Below are 23,382 nucleotides of genomic sequence, written 5' to 3'. Positions count from 1 at the left end.
TCCATCAGATGGTGGATCCCCTTTTGTTCATCCTCGTTTCGTGGTCTTCATTTTGCTCATTCTTGTTCCATCAGATGGTGGACCCCCTTTTGTTCATCCTCGTTTCGTTGGGTGGTGGTCTTCATTTTGCTCATTCTTGTTCCATCAGATGGTGGACCCCCTCGTGCTCATCCTCTTTTCGTTGGGTGGTGGACTTTGTTTTGCTCGTTCATGTTTCATCAGTTTTGGGTGGCCTTCCTTCCATCCTGGTGTCATTGAGGAACCTTGGGCACCAGTTGTCATTTGGACTCTGCTGAACCGTATGTTTCATTTGTTGTTCATATTTATAATTGTGAACATTTCATTGGTAATAACCCTATGCAGATGTGCACAATGTGAACTTCTGTCTCACATATCTGATTCACTGGCTTTCAGTCAGAAGAGCTGCTTTCCAGTCATCTATTGGCTATAACACCCCACGGGTCAATTGTCTTCATAAGGTTTCACAAAGGGACCTTCAACAGTCCCTTCTTCCACCAGCCAGGAAGGCTGCACTGTCGGAATGCTTAGGAGCAACTCCACTCTGCATCCACCCGCATCCGAGCACAAAGGTAAGCCCATGGGGGCTATTACTATGACCCAAGCTTCGCTGACGCTGTTGCCTAATTCGAGGCCTGATCCGACCCCACAAATTTCTTCACGGAGCCTGAAGCACATGTTATTGTGCATAAACCCGCTCAATGATCAGAAGAGCATTTGAGATCATTATTTGATGCGGTACTGTCCATTCAGTAACACGTGGCTCCCACAACTCAAGATGGCCACCTGATTCGTTCATTCAGCTAAGACCATACCATCCTCACCTACAATAACCTTATCATCGGTCATTGGCTACCTAATTGCATCTAAGCCAATAGGGAGGACCGGCAGGAGTAAGCCGGCCCCCCGATGAAGGCACCTCGAAAAAGACACCTGTCTTAGGCTGTCTATGCCGGTCACTCTGCCCAAATTGCCGGAGAACTGTAAGTAAACTGTCATTTATCAACCTGCCCCCACCTTATCCACCATCCACAGGATCGTGACTATCTCCCGAGCCCCCCTTAGGATCCGCACCATTCACTGTGTAAAAGGCCACTGTTACACCACCCCACCAAGCTCCACCCTCGCACTGACACCAACATACAAGGCTATAAGTCCTGCAGTCACTCGGCTACTAACGTTTCAAATCCGGAATGTCGTTGATGCTCTGGACGCCACAACTGCATTGATGTAATTGTATTTAGCCTGCCCCATCCTATAACGATGACGCGCATGGGAGTTGCTAGGTCTGGAAAAGACCCGGGGCTAAGCTGATGTCGGAACTGTTGGGGCTGGGGGCTAGCTAGTCTTTTGGCTGTAGCTCCTGAGATTCTATCAGGGGCTACAACCAAAAGATCAGGGGCTATAGCCCCTTAGCCCGCCCCTAGCAACGCCCCTGATGACGCGTAACATGCTTGCCCACACATTACGACTGGCTGCATTATAGGCTCTGTATACTGCCCCCCCAACCAATGACTCCATAGCGAGCTAAGTACTTCATACAGAAGTACCACCACATGTCTAGCGCTATCTGTAACATACATATGTACATGCCGTAAATGCTGATATTGCTTAATTGTGTTTTTGTTTGAACGGCCCTGAACGGCCCGGATACTGTCATTCTTCTGCACACATGAATGTACGGTGCCTAAAGCCCTGCCCTAAACGTTGCTACTGTGTATAGCCTTAAACATTGCTACTGTATCGAATACCTAAATGCTTCTACTTTTGGAGCCGCGTCCTACGCTGCTATTTTCAATGTTTTGCACGCATATGTATACGGCGCACCTAACAATGCTATCCAGCCCAAACCACTATTATATGTTGTACTGCTAGGACCTATGCTCCACACACCCAGCACCGCTACCCTTATAGCCACACAACCCTGCTCGCCCCTGAATCCAGGACCAGACCCCCACTCCCCTCACCTCCCTCCTGCTTCTGCCAAAGACAAATAATCGCCATCTGCACAGGCCCCCCACAGCACCCTCCAAGACAAGAGCCCCCTAGCCACACAGGTGCCACACCCCACACCATGCTCGCCCCAACTGCCACACTAGGCTCGAGCAGCATCCCCCGCGGACCTGTAGGCCCTCCTCATCACCCCAATGTGGACCTGACGCCACCATCATATGCAGAAAGCATACCCCCTATGCCCTTCCTCTGTGCCCCCCTGCCCTACACAGCTGGATACCCACCCATTCCAACAAACGCACCATCCCAACTAGCAGCTTACCAGCTAAGACTCTCATCATCAGACCCACTCCATGCTGAGCTCTCACCAAAGGTCCACCCCCCTTTGAAACCAACTCCTAGGAGCCCGCTCAAGCCACAACCCAAGTCTGACACCCCATCACCCACCATACCCAGGCCTAAGGCTCCACCCTCTGCCAAGGTCAACACCACCACACCAGTCCTGATTAAGAATGCACCCACACCACCAGCCCCTCCCACACAACTCAATTGTTCCCTGATTAACGCTCGCTCTCTCTCCCAGCCCACGCCACCGAGATTCATGACTTGCTCACCGACCTAGATCTGGATATCCTCACCGAAACATGGCTGCATGAAGCCTCAGGCCCCTCTATCAGTCTTGCACTCCAACCTGGCTATACTGTGTTCCATAAGGACAGAACTACCAACAAAGGAGGTGGTGTGGTGCTCATCGCCGAAGACTCCCTCACCATCAGACAAATCATCTCTTCATTGGATGAGCACACTGATGCCCTATCTGTCAAACTTGCCCCCGGGCCCCCTATTAGACTTCCAAGCCAATCTTCTCCACCAGCTAGGGAACACCCTAAAACTCAACACCAAAGTCATTCTCCTAGGCAACATCAACGTGAGCCTTAGCGGCCCTAAGGACACACAAAGCAAAGTCCTCAATAAAGCACTCCTCGACTTGGGCTTCATCCAAAGAGTCACCAACCCAACCCATAACAAAGGTCACATATTGGACTGGATAGCTGACCACAACTGTGCTGTGGATATCAGCTCTAACACCCCCTGCTTATGGACTGACCACCACCTCATACACTTCCACATCCCCACCAAAACCATGTCCAAGCCAATCAAACCTGTACCCCCAGCTCTGGCCAGATCATCCAGGCTCCTCACTAAGGAAAGGATCCTCCCCCTCTTAGAGGAATTCTCAGCCCTGAGGCCCCCATTCTCCACAGACCCTGTAGCACCGGTAGACATATACAATACTACCATCAAAATAGCCATAGAAGCATCGCACCACTAATGAGGAAAAAAGCCAAAACTAGGAAACACTCTAACTCTTGGTTTACGCAAGAGTTACTAGACCTAATATCCCTGAAGTGAATTGCACTTACCACATGGGAGAACCTGCCCCTCAATCTCTATGGTAAAATTGACCTGATTAACATGGTGCTGTTACCTCAGTTCCTATATATTTTTCTCAATGTCCCGCTGACATTACCGGGAGATTATTTCCACGATTTACGATCGGCAACACTAAGATTTATTTGAGCTGGGAAACAGGCCAGAATATCATGTGACAAACTGACAGCACCAAAACATGTGGTGGGGGGCTAGCTCTACCAGAGTTTGAAACCAACTAGAAAGCGACTCAAGCCGGGTTTCTTCTCTACTGGTTCGGGGAGCGGGGAGACAGAAAGCATGTGGAGGTGGAACGGGCGATAGCAGCACTGTTTCTGCTGTGGTCAATCATGCTCACGGCACCTGACAGAACATCACGTGTAGGGAACATGGTGGAATTGACTTGTAGGGCATGGTCACGTATTGAACATAAATCTAAGGGTGAAGTCTTATATTCCCCAGAGTTACCGGTCATGAATACACATGGGATCCACCTAGCGTACAAAGTTTTGTCACTCTTATGAAACGATTACAGATAACCTGCTACAGGGATCTCTTCCCGGGAGGGCAATTCATAATGCTAGAGGAGCTCAGAGCAAGAGGGGCACTCAATGCCCTAGAGGTGTTCACGTACTACAGACTGAGAAATTCTGTACGGCAAATATTGCTGACTTTCCATAAACAACTGGAGGTGGCCGACATACTCGATAAAGTGATCCGGGGGGGTTATGCTGGCAGAGTGATCTCAGCTATATACACCATGTGCATCTACGGCAGGGTGGAGCAGATGGCCACCTCCAGGGAAAAATGCGAACTATCACTGGGATGTGAGATACCAGGCGAGACATAGAGGAATGAGGAAAGTGGCTATTAATGCTATATTTAAGCGAATCCACTTTAAATATCTGCACCAATGTTATTACACAACTGATCAACTCCAGAGGTTCTTTCCGGAAACCCCTCGGGCTGTGTAACATGTCATAACACTACAGTGAACATTTTGCATGGAGCATGGGAATGCCCTGCAATCTAATCCTTCAGGGACCAAGTCTTTGACACACTGGGAGAGATAATAGGTGGCAGATTGGCACAGAACCCGCTGCTAGGTTTGCTGGAGTACACACAGCTCATACGTAACAGCTTGAGGAAATTAATTGGGCTACTTCTGCTATTGGCTAAGAGACGGGTGGCAATGGTGTGGGGGGTGAACAAAATCCCCAAAGATGGATCAATGGAGGGCGGATGTTCTATACTGTAACGAAGCTGTCACAGAATACAGTGCCTTAAAGAATAACCGAGCTAGAACGAGAGCTATATGGGGTCTGTATATAAACCATCTGACGGTACAATCCCAGGAGGCACATGATAATACCTCAACGGCACTGGAAAATTACAGACTTTAAAAGGACACGAGTGAGATTCATCCCCTACAACAAGCAATGGGCTCATACTCAGGATGATGGAAATTGACACAAGTCCTGTCAATGCCAAAGAAATGTATAGAAGTGGTTCAAAAGACAATAAGCAAAATGTGCAACTATGATGTGATGTACTGAATTCACCTGTGGGGTTTGGGGTGTTGTTAATAGTGGCAGGGTTACCAGTTGTGTTTGAAAATGCTAATAAAAAGAGTTTTACATTTATTTATTTTAAAAACATTGCCTATGATATTTTGAAATGTTCACCTTATAGCCGCCAACACATGGCACAAAAGATTCAATGTAGTCTCCATGCTCCAATACAATTCATCAAAAAACTGTATTACAAAAAATCTGATACTAAGCCAAACCTGAGGTACGAAAACTATTTCACCCAAGAGCTCCCTTTTTACCCTTACCCAATTCCTTAGTTTCACTTCACACTCATTCACCGTACTCGCCTATAACAGAATTACTACACTTCACCATTTACTCCAATTCTACTTCTCACTCATACACAGAAGACAGAATCTTATCAAAAACACTTGCCGGACGATATTTTTGGGATATCCCAACCACTGGCGCATTGGAGGGGGGAGCAATGCATTCTACTACAGCACCGCTGCTCTCGCTCTCTCTTCTTTTAATAGTACAGTCTTCACTACTACAAGACTGTCTTTTCTTGACTGCAGGAAGTTTCCGTTCACTACTTCGACTAACCAAGAAAAACGAGGCCGGGGTCTCCACGCGCATGGAAAATACAAAAGAATGTCAAGGTCTTCTTCAGAAAGGTATCTAGGGTTAAACTTACCCTAAGATAACACTCCACATTCAAGTGAGAGCTCCAGCCGACCAGACAAGCAAACTAACGGGTATCAGGACAAGCTTCACACTGGGCTTGTGGGGTAAGATATCCCCTCACACCTCCAAAATAACAAACTAGGTAAGAAATATATACAAAGGACTTACAACACAAAACATCACTATACAATCACTATAAAAAAATCACTATAAAAAAATCTACTTTTCCAAACCCTGCAACCTCAACTAACTTCACACCTGCAGTCCAAATCTACACTTAACCCCCAAAAATAAAATAAATAAAAAACCAACCCCTTAAGTCAAGAAAACAACCCCTTTTCTACCTTTATTTCTCCTCTTGCTTTACACCCCCAAACCGTATACTCAAGTGAACCTGAGGTGGTCCGGTGTGGTGCTTCGTCAAATCGTTCTGCACTGCTAGGCCTTGGCACCACGTTTCCGGGGAGCAGGCAGACCTTTAACCAAAATGGCTTCTGCAGACCTCTATTTCACAGTCCATGGAAGACCGGTCCCTGTCATGAGGTGCCACAGTTGAGAAGTGTGGACGGAAGACCCCCCAATGTTTTGGAATGCCTGGGCTCCTACCTGGCTTGCCAAATTGTAGGGATGGATCTTTAAACCCAAGACAGGCCGACCACTTAAAAAGCAAGCACACGGTTGTACATAAAGCAAGTTTATTCTACAACAGCTCCGGGGAGCGGTTAAATGGTGTTGCAAGACCAAACTAACCGCGGTCTCAACAATACAACATCAATTGGCAGCATTTATACTTTTTGCAACAATTTAAAACACTCCCAGAAACATTTATTACCCTCCACCCCCAAATATGATTGGACAAAACCTCTGCAAAGAAATGCCATCTTTGCCCAATACTTCCTTTTTCATTATTCAGGCGTATCATCATTATCATCTTCAGATCATATTCAAAACACACCTCTTCTTTGAATTTGTTGTAGTAGGTCCTGATGCCAGTACATGGTTAAGCATTGGTATTGAAAACATAATTCATTACTAGCAATAACTGGCCTAAGACCTTTAACTTTAAGTATGACTACACATGGTTCTACTGACGTATTTTGGTACATTTACTACCACCGTCCAAAGGACTAATCCCCTCTAAAGATTTTAAGGGCTAGATAACATCTGGTTCCTTGCAAGGACTGTGAACCTTGCCCTGTTCGCACAACCTTATTGCTAAGTAACTAATTCTCTTTCCCGTTAAGAATGTCCCTGCCATTTTAGAATGCTCGTGTAAAAAAGCACCTCCCTGTATGAGTTTGTGTTCGTGTTCCATTTGCAGTTTTAATATTGCACCTTCCTATGTGATTCATATGGACTTGCGACACTATCCCAGTTTTGCTGTCATCCCCCTCCTGCCATCAGTATGGTGTGAGCAACATGAATCCCTTGCTATACAAGGGACCCTACTTGACCACCCTGACAGGATATTGTCATGGGTCATCTGTTTAAAGTACTGGGTGGTCACCTTAAGGAAGACTGTTGCACAGTCATGTTGGAGGTGTATCATATACGTTTGATTGGGGTGAAATTCAGGATTTTGTGGGTTGGACCTTAAAGATACATGATGAAGGGGAATAGTGGGTGTTGGGGAGGTGGGGGTGAATACAGGCTGTTCATTTCTACAGTTATGTATTATTTAATTAATTGATCTGAAGCTACAGTGACAAAAGATGGTAAAATGTTTTCAATGAAAAACACTTGTAAGTCCAAATGCCTTTGGAAGTGGTTTTGAGTGTCTTTTTGTAACCGTTGAACATAAGGTATCTGTTTATGGTGTGTAACTTGCTGCAAACATTTAATTGCCTTAAACCTACTCTGGAGTTGCAAAAAGCCATCTTTTTAGTAAATGCAAACAGCTTGGTAAAATATATGTTTAATTAAACCAGTTTGGTCTGTTGACCCTTGTGTTTTGTGCTCCCACCTTCTCTGCCTATTTATATGTGCACCCCCTGGTTTGCCCCCAGCACCCCACTAATGATAATTTCTATAGACGCCACTGGCTGGATATCAACCCAGAACTGATAATCCACTGATATGGGTGTTTTTCACTGTGATCAAAAGAAGCAGGGATATGGGGCACATTGAGTTCACATGCCACAGACATACTCTCGTTTGTTTTTTGTGGCATATGTTCCAAAACCACAACATCAAAAGGTACCATATAGGGCACAGTTGTTCAACTCGAGGCAACCCTGAGGATTGCTTTCCAAACCATCAATCCACCCCACACCTCTAGTACACCAGTACGGATCCTAACAGATTGGAAACACAATTACATTATAAACTTCCTTGTCCAATTTTAGTAACGTGGGCGGAACAGCAGGCTTATCTATGCAAGGTTGTGGATCGATTGTTAGTTGCAACACGGCGAAAATACAATTATTACCCAATGATCAAAGGGACTGTCCAGTCGAGGATGTATAAAAATATCTACTTTATTAGACAGACAGTTCTATCACACTGCAAAATACAACCCACCCTGTAAAGGAACACAGAGGACAGACAGTTTCACGAAGGAAAGGGATGCATTCTGGATACTGACAGGAGGGTAGTCGGTAAAGCAATCTGTCTTAACTGTTCAAGGTTATTTGGTTTCAGTACCAAGGGAGCAAGAGGTCGTAAATATCACTAGGGGCCTTCAGAGAAGGACCAAGGGTACAGAACCACAATATACCTGGTGCTTGAGATGATCTTGATGCTCGACAGCGTTGTCAAATACAGGACGCTTTGCAGCTCCTGCAACAGAGTTCAAGATGGGAGACTGCTGCAGGTATCAGGTTGCAGGCAGTTCAGCAAGCCAGGCAGGACAGACGGCTGCAGGCTGGCCGACACGGCGACCCAGAGTCAAGAATCGTTGTCTCTGTGCTGGTTGGTGGATCTGGAATGCTGGTCGAAGTGTCTCAGACTGCTTTACTGACTACAGTGTGACAACTGTCAGTGGTGCAGCCGGTCACGGTTTGAGGGCTCAACTGCCTCGAAAACGTCCTTAAAAGATGGATGCTGGTTGTTGCTTGTGGCACTCCTGCTAGCTTCTTTGCAGGGCTTGTGTCATCCTTTAAGGCAGACAGCTCAAAGCTGAGGAGAGTGTTTGCAGCCAATGGCCTTGTCCTCTGGTCAGAGACTCTCTGGCACTTCCCACCTATGAAGCTTGCTGGCAGAAACTAGCAGGGCATGCTGTGCTGGCAGGGTACCAGTTCTGGAGCTGCTGGATGGGTCCTCTGAATTCGGTATCTCCCTCTGTTCCCTAGGAGAAGTTTAGGGGAGGGATCTTGCTTCCCTCTTGGAAATCCTGGCCTTCCTTCACTGGCGGAAGCTGTAAGAATACTGTACCTTCAGCCAGGGTCCAAATGAGTCCTTCTTCTTACTCCTTTCGAGGTTTTCGGATGAACTGCCAAAAGAGCGGCTCTACCCTCTTTTAAAGTCAAATGGGCCCCAGTGATTGGTGCAGGCTAAGCCTACCTTAATGAACCAATTCTGGGTCCCCACCAACAATCTTCTGTTATGCGTGAGGTCTTAACCCGAGTGCTTTGCAACAGGAAAGGTAAGGGGTGACAACATGTACTACTAGGTCCCACCCATCTTCCTGTCTGTTGTGGATCAAAGTGTCTCTCGTTAATTGAGGTCTCTGCGACTCCTGATCAAAGGGGAGGTCTCCCTTTAAGTTTGTGGTGAGAAATGACTTTCTGTCTCCATCAAATCACATACTTCTTCCCTCTGAAAGGGGGTTTCCTGCAGGGGTTGCCTATTGTAAGCAGTTGTCCCAGACATGACATTCACTGCCCTTCATACAGAGGGATGGGAGCTAGCTTCAAGCTGACACATTGCAGATCAAAAAGGTGTTGTGGTTTCCTGCCCTTTGTTAGTTCTGTGAACAGACCTCTTCGCAGGCCTGCTTCAATTAACTCTCATCAGTATGCGCTGCCACCACACAGGACTTAACAATAGGCAGGGTGGATCCAAGGAGCTTTTGATATTTGAATTGGTCTGGCCATAGCCAGAGGAAGGTGTTGCCTTCCCCCTTCTTGAGATGCTTTGATGTGCCTGTGGCTGTCACATTCCAGCTGAACATGACAGGAGGACTGCACTGGTAGGCTGTGCCCCTAGAGCACACTTGACAATGTATTTGTAGTGCAGTGAGCATTGGGAAATGTGTGTGAATTAGCCCCATACATTTTCTGAGGTTGATCTCCCATCATTCTATTTCTTACAAAAAATGTTAAAAAGCCCAACCGAGCGCACACTCCCCATGTGGATGGTCGAATTCCTCACAGACAGTCCTAGATTGGAATATGTATACAGCGTGCCCATGCAAAGCATCATAACAAGGGGAAACAGTGTCATGTCATCCTGATATCCATGTTGCTGTTGCACGCTTCGACCCCACACTTCTGATGTTGATAGTGCAGAGCTTCCTGCCACGGCAGTAGTGGCACAGATAACATGAGGCACAAATGTTGACTCAGTACTTTTATTTCCCTTACTGGGAGTGCAGGAGGAAAGCCTACACGGCAGAGGAAAAACTCCACAAGGATAGGCCTGTGTAGTGGCAGTGTCTGAATGGGTGAGTACATTGCATATGACTGTGGACAGGTTTTAAGCTTCAAGGATCTAATGCCCTTATTCCACTGTGCCAGATCCCTGTTTTAAAAATGAAATGTTCAAGGCATCCATCCTTGAAAATATCCTTCTTCTAGCTCACAGTCTCACAGAGTTTGGGACCCCTCTTGATGTTGACATTAATTAAGGGAGGCAACCTCAAACTAAATTGTATGCTTCTTGCTTGTGTCTTGCACGTGGCATCCATAGCCCTGCGTCGCCCTGACGTCCGCTGTTGTGGTTCTAGTCCTCTCCTATCAGCACGTGCCTTTGTCCTTCCACACGCTTGATTCCCGAGCAAATGCTCTGAATCGAGTTTTGTATCGCCATCTGGCAAGCCATACAGTTGGTCACTGACTCAAAGCATGACAGCACAGTTCTCCGCCATAGCACTAACAAAGCACTGTGTTTCTTCCTGATGAAGCTGTGCTTAAGCAGTGAAACATGCAATGAGGAATTTTTGTTAAACTAATCTCAAGAGTTGAAAGATGAAATAAAAATGAATTGTACTATTAATAAATAACTACGAATTACAAGGAAACCAACTATAAAGAATACGACTCTTGCCCCCTTTTAAAGTAAATATAATATCATGAAAACTAGCGCAAGGCAAATCTAACCCTCTTTTTGTACTTCTCGGGCTGAACCTTGGCAGTGAGATTTCTTATGTCTGACTGCAGCATATGTCCCCTCTCTTATTGAACCTTAATCGGGAGCACTATTAAAAATCATTTTATCATTATTATAATTATTATTATAAGGGTATTTATTGGGCATGAACCTACCTTTACAAGTTATAGGGCGAAGAACACAGTGGGGGAAGCAGCGATACAAGGGAGTGGGGAGCTAGCAATGGAGAGTTAGAGGGGGTGCAATTTGGCAGCAAAGCATCTACAAGCAACCAGGCGAGGAAACAGCCCAAGGAAACTACCGCCCTGTCCATGTTAAACGGCTCACGGGCGTCTCCTTCTCGCATGGCGATTCTCTCTACAGCCATGACCATCCTGGCATTGAGCATTGCCACCTTTAAACAAGAGCACCCAAGCTATGCAGCAATGATGCTGTACCTGCCACCAGGCGCATCGCGGCAGCAGCCGCCAAATCTGGGGACAAAGAACGCCTGCCATGAACAAGACCCAGAAACCAGGGGTGGAAATAATGTTCAAAGTGGACCCAGATTACATATTTTCAGCAAGCCCAACCCTTTTCCTTTAGAGAATTGTACAATGAAATCGTTCCCTATATGCCAGTCCACCCCTGCCAGAAACAAACGCCAAAACCCTTTCGGCATGGTCCGGCACAGAATTCCCCACTGTGAAAGGAAGCATGGCGGCAGTCGACCAAGAGTGCAGCATCGTGACCTGCTGCACCTCCGCCTTTGAAAGGACTAGTAGCGTCGTCAACCTGCCGTCATTCACCATAGCCCAGGGGCACTCCCTTACAGGGACAGGGATATGGTCGCTTCAGCATTCGCCACCCAAGAAGAGGAGATAAATCTGGAGTGGCAGCCTACCAAAATGCACGTTACACACTCCAAGACCTCTGCATGCCATAACACCAAGGGCAGCAAACAGGAGACTGCTTACTAAACGAACCTTGAGCCTCGTTACCAGTCGGGTGGTAACCCGCCGGTGCTGCCTCCGGACTTGTAACACCGGTTCTGCCACCTGAGATCCCAGTGCCACCAGGACATTACAAGTCCCAGAGTACCGTGATATCAGGCGGTGGAAAGTGTAGGTCCCCATTCCTGTGGAGTCCCGTAGGACTCCACAGGAATGGGGACACAAAATCACTGGCACTGTTGCTAACGGTGCCGGTGCTTCTGTGACAACACTGCCTACCAGGGCCGTTGTGCCCGGCAGGGCAGACCTGCCGGGTGCAACGGCCCAGGAAGGTAGAGTTGTAGTCTGGCAGTCTGGAAAGGGTGCCGGTACGGTGCGACGAGCACACTAATTTCCCAGACCGCCACACTTGTAATGAGGCCCAATGATGGGAAGCTCCCCTCCATGTACGGGCCAACCTTGTGTGAGGAATCAGCCTCGCTGCATATGACGGCTTCTCGAGTTTTCACCTATCCTTCCTGTGGGAAATTTCCTGAGGCGATGCATCTCCTTCTCTTTAAAATCTGCTGAGATGTTGTCACAAGAACAGCACACACTGCATTTCACTGACTAGGTTAGGGGTCTGCAACTTTTGGATTTCCAGATGTTTTGGACTACAACTCCAATCAGCCCTAGCCAGCACAGTCAATGGTGAAGGGTCATGGGACACAAAGTACTAAATATTTGGCGAGGCACAAGTTGAAGATCCCTGGGCTAGTTAATAAAGGAGAGGGATGGCCACCTTAACCTATGTCCAAAATCTACAGCCTGCTATCTTGGTCATGTGTCCCGCATCACCACAGATGGAACCAAGCGCAGCGTAAATTGCCACTTCAACCCTGATTTCTCACAGTAAATATGTAGTTGATAGTCGAGCGCTCCGGTCTGCATTTGCTGAAGCTAGACCAGCAGTTGCTGACAGCTGCGCGGCCAGCGAGAAAATACTGCTTTCTTGGAGGTGTGGGGGATGGTTGTTCTTTTTGCCAGTGCAGCTATTAAAAAACTAAAAAACAAAAATTATATAATTGTACTAACAATGTAACTGGTTACTTGAAACATTTTACACTGTTTATTTCTAGCCATCACTTTCAGTATATATTTCAGTCATATAAAGCCCAGTATAACCATACTATTTTCTGATAAAAGTATATAATTTCAAATGCACAGTTTGTGTGACAGATGGCTTCAATAATCCACAGACAAAGGTGCTAGGTTTATCGTCCTGTATGGAATTTATCATTGAATTTTTCAGGGAGTCTTGGGCGGGTGAGACTAAGGGGATACCTATGACTCCCTTAACCTCTACCCGGGCTCCCTCCACCCTAGCCCAGTTGTCTCTACCCCCAGAATCCTCCAGACATACTCAGAGCACGGTAGCCCTACTATCTAAATGTTTCTAATCCAAACGGGGAAACCTAAAGGCTGCTTTCTTTTCCATCCATCTCCCTCTGGGACTTTCTAAGGGATGCTTCTGGCGTCTTGGGCTGCCTAATGCCACCATGTTTTCTCTTTCAGCAAACCCTCGCTCTCTCTCACCATTCTTCTGTTTCTATCTTCACTCTCTTCCCTTTGTGAAATTCCTCATCGCCCTCTCTCTCTGCCTGTATCTCTCTCCTTCTCCTCTCACTTCTATCCCTTCCCCCTTTCCTTCTCCACTCCATCGCCCTTCCTCCACCTGGCCTATTGAGCCACCACCACTCTCCCTGATCTTGCCCGTACACCTTGCAATCTCCTCTGTGCTGGTTGGGCTTTTATAGACCAGTCTTCCCCTTCCAACACTCCTCCCGGCTCCCTATGGAGCGCCTGGTCACCTGCTCCCCTTGGCCAATCTCTGGCTAAGCTATCCCTAGAAGGCTTCAAAAATGTTTTAGGCCTGCCCTCCTTTCAATGTACATTTGTAGCCATGTGCCCAGGCTGGTTGTGTTCCTTGTGGCTTTCTTTATGTGCTTGTGAATTGTACTTCCAATTTGGTTTGGGAAGGATTTCTGTGCCTCTCCTGCTCCCCTCCTCAATCTCAGTTTGTTTTCTGTTGCCCCACCGTTTGTCTGGTGTCCGTGTGGGGTTGGTAGGTCGGGTGTTCGGTGTCTCAGTTCTGTTTGGCAGGAAACATTGCAGTTGAATTCATTTCGGTTCTTAATTCTATTTCCCTGGTGCTGTTTCGGGTTTTCTTGGTTGCATCCGGGTGCATTCTGGGAGTTACTGTCCTGAAAAAGGCAAAAGGGAACTCTTGCCAGAAAAGAGGATGGCAGGCATTCTGGCAGGGACAGTGGTGCCAGCAGACATATCTAATGCACACTCAGGGAGGGAGCACAGGCACTGAAGCCCACCCAACTCCTTTACTCCTCCTCTGTGATAGGAACAGCTCTGGCGTACACCCTGGGAGGCCACCCGCCCAGGTCGGGAGTGGTCTCTGTTCCCACCTGGTAGGCTCAAGACACTGATCCTGTCACATCTGATACACTACTATTGTACTTTCTCAACATCAAAAAACACCCCAATGAAAAAGGGAAAGGGGACAAATAGCACCAGTGAGACCTCCTGTCTGCTTTGCATAAAATCAGAGAGTATTTTGGGAACTTGAGAATGACCACAGATCTTTAGATTTGACAAATATGTTTGTGATAAAAAGGTGTGTATGCTTGACTCACTAAGTATATAATGCATACTGGGCTTGGTGCTCATTTCATTTTTCCCAGCAGACACCCTTACATTAAAATGTTTTAACATTGAACACTATATACTAACTTCGATAGCCTCTGGATTTGTGAGGATAGCCTGGCTGTGGCAAGAAGGACTCCCTTGTGGGTCGAGGACTCCAAGTGTTGATTTCCTTCCCCACTCGCAGACCTTCAGCTGGGTCTCGGGGTAATGATGGCTGTACACATGCTCAGCTCCCAGTGCACAGGCATCCTGAGATAATTATATAGATAGGATGAAACGATATTGCATAATGAACATGCTCGAGCACCACAGCAGTTCAACATACATGAGCCTGATTGCTAGGAACTCTGAAGAAGTGATTGGAACATAGCGTGATCCAGTAGCATCTGGGTGTTACAACCCACCCCAGAATACAATGGCATGGATTTGGAAATGTTGCAACAAGAAAAGGAAGCTTTAGCAGCACACACCTCTACATGTTTTATAATTTATGCTTAATTACGATAGGGATGTATGTCTACTAAACTACAGAATTTCTTTGCTGATGTACTTAATGTGCCTTCTCTCAGTGGGAGTTCCATCATTTAAATGAAGCTTGGCAGCATAGGCACAGTGGGCATCAAATATGAGACCTTTTTTTTTTTCTTATTTAGCACGCCAAGCCCAAGGGCTTCTGGGAGTTTGATTGAAATTGATTTGCATTTCAGAATAATTATTTAAATGAGCAACAGATGGTTTTAGAGTATTACAAATTTACACCTTTTAGTGGTGCATTTCCAAATGTCTCATTTTGCGTTTTTTGTTGTGGATGCTCAATTCAGAATTATAAACAAGGGCTCCTGGAAAAACCCTATTCTACCCAGGAGGGCTCCATGGTAAACAAAAATACAGGTGAACGGGTTAAAGTAACAAGCATGCCCCCTTACTGTTCACATTCACTGTTGACACAACAAATCGAGTACCACACCTAAGTGTATTGAATACTGATTTTTGTATTTTCTAGTATCTGTTTGATTATACATTTCGGTATAGTGCTGAACATCATGGGTTACAGGGTAAAGCAATACAAATGTGCACAATACATCAAAAGCAAGTACATTTTCTTGCACATACGTCAATACAGTAAACGAAATACAGAGTTGTACTGTTGATATATAATGACAGGGGTCAAATTACATACATAAATGAAACAAATATACAGAATGTATATCGATACAGTACAGTGAAAGAACATTTGTGACACTATGGTTGGAAAAGAGTTCATCTACACCAAGGTGTTTCGGCCGTATAATGGGGCTATATGGACCAACTGCTTCTCACAGCCTTCGTCAGGACGGAAAGGACAGTGTTGTCAGGATGTTCAGGTGATGCTGAAAGAGTGAATGAAATTCAGTAAGGGGAGTGCTAAAGAGCATTGATTTTAAGGTGAATTAATCGCTCAGTGTCTCACAACACTGGTGGGCACCGCTTACCTGTGGGGTACAATTTGGGCCACAGGTGCAATAATGGGAAAAAGAGTTCACGCTTCGACAAATACCCATCGGTTGGGGTCTCGATGGACTCCTATTGATAAAAGAAAAAATGGAAGGGGAGACCTAAGTGTTGTCTACTTCTCAATGGAAAAAGAAAGCATGTGCAATATATAATAAAATTAACGCTTACTAAGTATAGGTAGCCATGGAGTTTCAATCACCACACATGAGTTGCTGGACTGGATATCAAAGACGCGTGTCCTAAACAAAGGGCACAGCGTGTTACTGTTAATGTACGTTTAGGTCCATAGAATCGATCTAATGTAAAGGTTGCAGGACAGTAAATACCTGAAAGGCACTCGTTCTCGTGCGAGCCTGGGGGCGTATTACTGCTGGATTCCCCCTTGAAATCTTGTTATGTCTCAGGATGCAGGGAGCTTTGGTGAATACACGCTCCTTCTGCGGTGGCTGGCATGGCACTCCAAAGATGAGGACGCCGTTGCTAAGCCACAAAGCTATTAGTACCGGTGGCCATCTTAGAATGGTACGCGTGGCCGGTCCTAATAACCGGGGCAAAACTGCATGTTAAAAGCAAAATCGCACACCTAAAATAATTACAAGGAGTATGGATTGTTGTGTTTCCGCCCGGCGTCCCGTATGAATAAAGGCCCCGCCCCCGAGCATGGGAGGCAGTTCCGGGGCAGACCGCAACATACGCGTGTGTCCCTCATTAACCTCTCCTGCTAAAGCTGTGCCACTGAGGCCTACGCACAGGTCCTCACTGCATGCAGGCCCAGGCCCACACTACGCCAGGCCTGGAGACAACACTGGCGACGAGGACGGAGACATCCTGAACACGTGTGAATAGCACAGTAAGGCGCGCATCGCGACGGCGATAAAAGCAATTTTTGGACACCCGGTGGGGGGGGGCACATAATAAAACCCCCCGCCTTCACAAAAAAAAAAAAAAAGATTTTTTTTTTCCTCACACATCAATTATCCATGCGCGGATTTAAAAAGGGCGCCTATGATGTGGTGAATGGAAATCCTGAAGTTGGGAGACGCCCATGTCAACAGGAACGTCCATGAGTCAAATCACACACCGCAGGAGGCTGTAAATGCACCTACACAAAGGGGAGCACGTCATACAAAAGCAACTGGCCTCCAGAAGTGCTGGACATCACACAGAAGCCTTTTTCTCTACACAATAAGGGGAGAAGGTAATCCCTGCCAGGGAAAAAGGGAGTTTACACCATGTCAACGGGCACATCTACCCCCAGGTCAAGCACACCATCCAGACTTGCCGCAAATTTGTCGGTATCAACACCTCAAGCTCGTCCACAAGGTGGCTCATCAATAATGATACAGCCTTTTGACCCCTTCACAGATCCATCTTCGGTTGGCCCCCGATGGCAATTGTGGATTCAAAAATTTGAAATGGCTATGGAATGCAAAGACAGGAAACTGAGATCTCATTTATTGTTAAATGTGGGGGATGAAGTGCTGCGCATTTCCAATGCACTAACCATTGATGATGGCCTAGACGTCTATCGACAAGCCAAGGATGCCCTGACAGCCCATTTTCTCCCACAACTGAATCCAGATTATGAGAATTTTCATATTCTGCACCACAATTCAAGCAGAAGAGGAGACTCTTGATGTATATCACACCCGACTCAGGAAATTAGCCATTTCATGTGAGTTCACACAAACTGAAAAAGAAATTAGAAGGCAAATAATAAATGGCATGCAATCGGAAAAATTAAGAAGAATGGTTTTGAGTGAAAGAGACATTTCGCTAACACGAATTCTGGAATTGGGCCGCCAACGAGAGTTAGCACATGCTAGGGCAGCCCACATGGGCACCATGCTACACAAACTACAGCCCGCCGTCACGGCGGCCACCGTAGCCCATGTAAATCACCGTCAATCAACAAAAGAAGAGGTTAGACAAAATGTTGTGCATACCCGATGGCAGCCACGAATCCCGGGTCCCACGGAATGCAGATGGTGTGGTGGACCACAACATGGACGACAAAACTGCCCAGCACAAGGAACCACATGCGGTGCCTGTGGCAGGAGGGACCACTATGCAAAGGTGTGTCGGTCGTCAGGAGCCCCGCTATCACTACCCAATACATGAAACGCTAATGAGAAAAGTGGGAACAAGAAAAAGAAACAAGCTGGAGCCCGACGAGTGGAGGCCACAAACTCATCTACGGAGGATGAAGGAGACGACATGAATGGAACCCTACAAGAACCGATCAAGGAAAAATGGGGAAAAGGAAGAAAAATATACATGGTCTCAGCTCTCCATCACCAACATGCCATGCCAAGGAAAGGCCGTAGGAGGCGGAAATGCCAAATCACGATCCAAGATCAGCAAATATGGATGACCATCGACACGGGAGCATCCGTCAATGTGATGCCCATAAGCACATTTCGGTCACTACAGCCTCAGCCAAACCTTAAAAACACGGACACATTGCTATTTGCATATGGTTGTAAGAAACCCTTACCTGTAGTAGGCAGACTCCGTACCACTCTCAGCCATGGGGAAAACAGTTTACCTTCCAAAATGTATGTGGTGAATGCTGGCATTGAATGCCTTCTGAGTGGCGATGCGGCAGAAGAATTGGGTTTGGTGAATTTCATCTGCAAAGTAAATCAAGCACAAGAAGTGGAGAAACTCCTGGAAACATACCCCAACCTGCTGAAAGGAATAGGATGTTTAAAAGGTAAATCAATCAAACTCCACACAGATGAATCCATACAACCGAAAGCTGTTAGACACCAAAGAACACCATTCCACATGCGCGAACAAGTGGAAAAAGAACTGAGAACGCTAGAGAAGGCTGGAATAATAGAAGAGGTAACAGGACCAACACCCTGGGTTTCCCCGATGGTTGACACTAAAAAACCAAAGCAGCCGGGGAAGGTCTGAATCTGCATAGACATGCGATTACCCAATGCCGCTATCAAGCGAGAGCGACACATAACGCCAACACTTGATGAGATTGTGGCTGATCTCACGGGGTCAAAGATATTTTCAAAAATAGACCTAAAGGCCGGATATCACCAACTACGACTACATAAGGAATCCCGATACATAACAACGTTCTCAACACACATTGGGCTACGAAGATATAAACGTTTAAGTTTCGGGATTTCCTCCGCAGCTGAAGTTTTTCAACAGACTTTTCAAGAGCTCATAAGGGACATTCCTGGAGTACTAAATGTGAGCGATGATATTTTAATTCATGCAGCTGACAGAGAGGAACACCTGAAAAGACTGCACATGCTCCTTGGCCAATTAGAAAGCGCTGGACTAACCATCCACAAGGAAAAATGTGAATTTTTCAAAACAGAGTTGTCTTTTCTTGGTTACACATTCAGCAATACGGGCATCTCACCGGACCCACCAAAGGTCGCTGACATTCAAACTGCCAGCCCCCCCACAACGCCGATGGAGGTACGCAGTTTTTTAGGCATGGCCACGTACTGTGGGAGATTCATCAGGAATCTAGCTACAATATCGGAGCCATTACGAGAGCTCACCAAAACCAACACAAAATGGGAATGGGGACCAGTGTGTCAAGAAGCATTTGAAAACATCAAGGATTCACTGTCAACTGACACCAAAATGGCATACTATGATACCACACTCCCCACAGAACTGTACGTAGATGCCAGTCCAGTGGGTTTAGGAGCCATACTCACACAGGTGACAACAGAGGGAATACAAAGACCAATTGCGTATGCCTCACGAGCACTCACTGTGACCGAACAACGATATTCTCACATTGAGAAGGAAGCGATAGCCGTATTGTGGGGATGTCAACATTTTCATATCTACCTGTATGGCAGAAAGTTTACAACATTTACCGATCACAAGCCTCTACTACCCATATTCATGGGCACCTCCTCCCACCCACCGGACAGAATTGGCAAATGGCTGTTGCATCTCCAACAATATGATTTTGAGCTGAAATATCGACCAGGAAATGAAAACCCAGCAGATTTCCTTTCAAGACATCCTAGAGAGTCGACCACACAGGAAGTCCAAGTGGCAGCGGACACAGAAGAACATATCTGCCAAGTGGTATGTGAAATGAGACCGAAAGCTGTCAGCATTGAAGAGATTGCGGAGGATACACGAAAAGACTAATGTTGCAATTTGGTGAAAAACATAATTTTGTCAGGAGAATGGAACTCATTCATGAAAAATATCCACAACAAAACACAAGAAGCAAAAGCATTTCTTGAGGGAATGTTCACTGTACGGCAAGATCTCTCCCTTACAGAACAGGGTTTAATCCTCAGAGGAGACCGCATTATTATCCCCGTAAGTCTTCAGGAAAGGATAGTGGCACTAGCCCATGAGGGCCATCAAGGCATGGCACGGACAAAAGCCCGCATCAGGTATCGAGTGTGGTTTCCACAAATAGATGCCAAGGTCGAAAAACTCATCAACACTTGTTTACCCTGCCAAATCACTGGTGCCCCACCAAACCCAGAGCCGATCCAGTCACCAGTGAGAGGATGTGGCAGATGGGAAGCTATCAGTATTGATTTTTGCATGCTGCAGGAAGGTTTATATCTCTTAGTGGCTATTGATGACTACTCACGCTACCCCGAAGTAGAGATCGTAAACTCCACGGCAGCGGAAGTGGTAAACCCTGCGATTGAAAAAATGTTTGCAACACATGGTTTGCCCACAAGAATAAAGAGCGACAATGTCCCTCCATTTCAAAGCGAATAATTCAAACATTACCTGCAAGATCTAAACAAACGATACCACCACATTATGCCACATTGGCCACAAGCAAATGGAGATGTGGAACGATTTATGAGGACACTAAATAAAGTACTGAGAATATCGAGAGCAAGTGCTAGCCCATGAAAACTCGACTTATACCGTTTCCTGCGAAATTAGAGGGTGACATCACACAGCACAACTTGTATTCCCCCAGCAGACCTAATGTTCGGCACGTTACTGCAATCTTCCATACCGCATATCCCTAACAGAAGCCCAGACAGAATTGACGATGAACGAATAGAAAAACGGAGAACAGACGCTAATGAGTATATGAGGACCAGGAGAAGAGCGAAATCGTTGAATCTTCAAGTGGGTGACCAGGTGGTCATGCTGCGCAATCCTACTAAATCCAAACTGAACTCCCGATATGAGCCAGCCCCATGGATCATCAGTGAAAAACAAGGAACCATGTTAACAGCACAAAAAGGACACCAACGCGTGACACGCAATGCGGCATGGTTCAAAGCTGTGCCATCTAACCTATGGACAGATGGTGAATGCCCCAGAGAAGATGACACCACCATACCGGACGGTGACAAAGCTGTATCTCGGCATGAAGAGGAAAGAGCAGATGACGGAGCGTGGGAGTTGTGGAGTGAACCTGAAATGGGTGAGCAGGACACTGAAGGTGAGGCACCCCGTGAGACATTGGGAGCCAGGTCACAGGGTGGGGGTTATAGTCTGAGAGGCGCCACCCGGCCACCAGCTCGGTTGAAAGACTATGTATGTTCGGTTTGGGCTCCCAAGGACTAGAACAGACGGGAGGCACCCTGTTAGCAGTAAATGTGTTAACCCATGGTTGATATCGAGTCATTGATGCAATGTTGTTTTGTTCATTTTAGAATAAAGGAGAATGTTGTGTTTCCTCCCGGCGTCCCGCTACACGGTGACGCAGGGCGTATGAATAAAGGCCCCACCCCCGAGCATGGGAGGCAGTTCCGGGGCAGACCGCAACATACGCGTGTGTCCCTCATTAACCTCTCCTGCTAAAGCTGCGCCACTGAGGCCTACGCACAGGTCCTCACTGCATGCAGGCCCAGGCCCACACTACGCCAGGCCTGGACACAACATGGATGTTGCATATATAAATGTGGTGAATTTAAACTGACAAGTGTACTGCCGTTACCATGGTAACGGACCGGCATACTCGTGACTTCACATAATGGTGAGGTATCCATTCAGGGGAGCGGCGACTAGCGACACCCCAGGTGGTGATAAATATTGATATCGTCACATACTGCTGGCTGCAGATGGAAAATCATACTATCATAGAACGATGTGGCGGCATGTGTCTACAGCAAAAAAAACACCTATGTGTAGAAGCCATTGTTCCAACACCGACAACGCCACGTATCTGGACTGTTAAAGCTACGTGTGTGTCCCAGGGGGTAGAGAGGGGGAACTAGTGACTGAGATCAGCGTCCTATATGTGGTGGCTCCCAGATGATGTCAGTCCCCAGAAGGTAAAAACACTTACATGTGGTTTACGTTTGCAGGGTCATAGACATGTACGACAAAAAAAGAAGAAGATTGCTTCAGTGGGGAGTATGAATCAACAGGAAATCATTGTAAGTGCCCAACCTCATGGCACAGCCTATACAGAAGGATGCATGATGTAACATTGTCATCTAGCGCCATGGGGACTATATCGACATAATCAATGTGGTTCGATATCATATTTAAAATCATAAGAAGGATTTCCACTCGACAGAGATGTTAAGCCTAGACTGCACAGTGTCCAATTTATGGACCCATCTCTGTTCTAGTTGGGTTAAAGTCCTATTGAGGTCACCCCCTCTTCTGGTTGGTGTCACTTTTTGGATAACAAACAAACCACCTTAAGACTGTGGGCCTCATTACGACCCTGGCGCTAAGGGGTCTGCGCCAGCGTTAGCTGCGCGGACCCCTTACCGCCAACTACGAGTTCCTGGAGCGCCATGGTCATTTTTCCGCCCGCTTTTTGCGGGCGGAAAAATCCATGGCGCTCTGGGACCTTGGTGTTAATTACGCCACCGTATTTTACGGTGGCGTAATTAACTCCTTCCCCACTCCCATTGAGCCCTATGGGGCCGAAATGGGAATGGGGAAGGGTAAATGGGTCAATGGGGACTTACCGCCCCGCCGACCTCGGAATGGGGCGGTAAGTCCGCCATCCGCCATGGCGTAAACGGACTTTGCGCCATGGCCGGAAAGTCCGTCGCTGGCGGAAAAAATCTGCCAGGGTCGTAATGAGGGCCTGTGTCCTTGTGGTTCTTAGCACTGAAATGGTCCACCAGAGGTTTATCTGGGTCCTTATCCCTAATGCACGATCGATGTTCTGATATACGCATCTTTATCGGGTTGATGGTTTTATCTACGTAAAGGCGGTCACAAGGCCATTGAATGATGTAAATAACCCCTTTGGTGTTCCAATTAGTGTGTTCCTTCATTGTCCACTTGATGTTTCTGTGTTCAAAGTCTTTTTTCTGTAGCGTGAGGGCACATGCCACGCATTTCCCACATTTGTAGTGTTCCACACAGGGGGAATGTTCCATAGTGTATTGGTGACTCCTGGAACTGGTTCTAGAAAC

The sequence above is a fragment of the Ambystoma mexicanum genome, chromosome 13 (assembly GCF_040938575.1).
Source record: "Ambystoma mexicanum isolate Mex_15411 chromosome 13, UKY_AmexF1_1, whole genome shotgun sequence".
NCBI lineage: Eukaryota > Metazoa > Chordata > Amphibia > Caudata > Ambystomatidae > Ambystoma > Ambystoma mexicanum.
This window is presented reverse-complemented; position numbering follows the sequence as displayed.